The sequence below is a fragment of the Penaeus vannamei genome, chromosome 8 (assembly GCF_042767895.1).
Source record: "Penaeus vannamei isolate JL-2024 chromosome 8, ASM4276789v1, whole genome shotgun sequence".
NCBI classification, from domain to species: Eukaryota; Metazoa; Arthropoda; class Malacostraca; order Decapoda; family Penaeidae; genus Penaeus; species Penaeus vannamei.
In genome coordinates, this window is record NC_091556.1 from 2,049,375 (window position 1) to 2,051,874 (window position 2,500).

The 2,500-nt window shown below is 34.1% G+C and overlaps 1 protein-coding gene across 2 annotated transcripts in view; it reads right to left on the minus strand.

The window, feature by feature from the left end:
• The window catches only part of LOC113807036 (progestin and adipoQ receptor family member 3), a 12,917-nt gene that overhangs the window by 972 nt on the left and 9,445 nt on the right, over positions 1-2,500 (minus strand). For both annotated transcript variants that reach the window (XM_070124155.1, XM_070124156.1), the window contains exon 8: positions 1-2,500. This exon is cut by the window's left edge and continues 972 nt beyond it; it is cut by the window's right edge and continues 440 nt beyond it. The gene's annotated coding sequence lies outside the window, so the exon portion shown is untranslated.

A 2,500-nucleotide genomic window follows, 5' to 3' on the forward strand; every position in this document is an offset into this window, starting at 1 on the left:
TACAAGTGCACATTAACAGTGAACAAATAAAAGTATCGACATGTGAACCCTTCCGATTAATATATAAATGCTTTTAAAATCCTTAAAACATTAATATATACCTCCTCATCTTGATATCATTGTTCCAACTTGATGCATAAATAAGATTCCAAAGAATAAGCACTAGTCATCAAGTGATAAAAATTTTCCTTGACTTAATAGTATAAAATTAAAATACTTGAAGCTAATCTATAATTTCAAACCATTTCACAGTGAACGGCCACATTAACAGCTGCACAGAAACACAAAGGGCAAAAAATGTACATTGCAGTCTCTCATTAACATTATACATTGGATAACAGCTTGTCTAGATTTTAAAGCATATAGTTTTTATGTTAATGACAGCAGGTGTGTACCTGTAGCTAAATGACTCGAAAATGCATATGACCCGTGTTATAAGACCTTTCCTATTATGTCAATAACACAAATGTCTCTTTGGTAATAAAATAAGTTTGCATGCCACAGAAAATAACAAAAACTGTGTAACAAGAAAGAAATACCAAGCACAGATATCAAAATTAAATTACTAATGATGCTTGTACTTGTAAACTTTTTGCCCTAAAGAACATAATGACTACCTATGAAACAGAGATACCTGAATATTCTAGAGCTATAACTTGAAACTTATCAAATTTATCACCTACAAATAAGTGCCTTAACCCTTTACCAAATGGAAGTATGAATTTGCCAAGCTGCTTTTATAATGCTTTTGTGGAAAACAAGGCTTTAATATTCCGAAAATGATGTTTTCACAAAGATAATCAATATATAAATGATTGCCTTGTAGTGAAATACAGAGTATAAACAAATGCACCACAGATTGAGGTTTCAGAGATCTGAGGCCTACTGAATTGTGTGTGGCAATTCAACCAGGCCTATTTCAGTCCAAGTCTCAAGTCTGCATAAAACAGGGAAAGTTCTGGTAAGCAGTGCATCCAGTAAAATACTTGTACCAAATCAGAACATGAGAAACACCTGATAAAGTAGTTTTGGGAGAGACAAACTAATTGGGAGGGTCAGTTAGAATGTCAGAGAGCCAGAGAAGTATGGCAGCAGTGAACTGATAAACAAGACCATTGAAAAGACCAATACCTTTAACCTGAAAAACATCTACCATAGATACAAAATTACTTATCTATCTTCTGATTCATTTCATAATTAGACAAACAACCAGCCACTTTAGTAAACAAGCCAGACTGCCAAGGTGCCAATCGCAGGGTTGGATACAAGGAAAGGGTACAAAGCAGGAAGGCATCTGGTCAGAAATTCTAAAAAAAGGTATTTGACTGGTATTTTAATGATAGATAGAGTGCTACTGGTGTGAATCAGAAATGAAAACAGGATATTCTCCGGGAATGATAGCAGTCAGTCATTAAGGAGTGAGAAAAATCTTGACTATATTGAATGCTTCACAACAAAAATAGACGCAGCAATGAGATCTACAATGGATGCCCACAGACAGGGATGGCAGGAGGAGCTAAAGGATGGAGAATGTTCAGGGTACTGACGAGGATGGCTTTTCATGAATGTCTACCTACATATTAATGAAATAAAATATTCAGGTCTAGAATTCCCTGCTCCAACAGATAAAGTGGACTGATTTTTGTTGACACTTTTATCACCTATACCTTTTACTTAAGGGATATACTTTAAGGGGATAAAGACTTCTTACCTGACAGACTCATACTTACAAAGGAAAGGGTTAAGAAAACCAGTTATGATAAAGCACCTTACTTGAGTTTTCTTATTGCCATTAAGTTTTCACAAGTTCCCTCCATTTTTTCTACACCTCCCAAGTGCAGTGAGTATATTTTTCAATCAAGGAGAGCTTGATATCACAGAGTAGTAATAGGTGAGAAATACTGATATTCACAACGTACAAAAATGATATGACATTCATTTATATACATATTCTTACTGAATCTTATTTTCTTTTTATTTCTGCTTTTATTTTTGAAAAAATCACATAATCACCTTGGCTTCCCTCACAGAAACTCTGCATGACACTTTAACATTCAAAAACATTTACATATGCGTAGAAATTATTGCACGATCAGTATGATATAGGCCAATACCTGGACTCTCTTGAGGTAGCAAAAACTTGGAAGACTCTGAACATTTGATTATCATCATTGTTATTTCTTCTAAAAATATGTAATATTTCTATTCATGCTCACCACAAAAAAAAAAAAAAAATCTCCCCCATCTGATGACCTCTTTATGTGAGAAAGAGATATAAAAATAATTAACATTATTCATAACCACCTGCCCCTCAAAACCTACAGTTCATGTTACTCACACTTATCCTTTCATTAATAATAATGTGCATAGTGGGCAGACACCATTTCCCCAAAAGGAGTGTTTTGATAACAACAGAGAAAAAAATCCTTAATTTCCTTTTCCAATCCTTTACTCTACTTTAGATTCCAAACTTGTCCTTGGCCAGCTAAAATAACAGAAC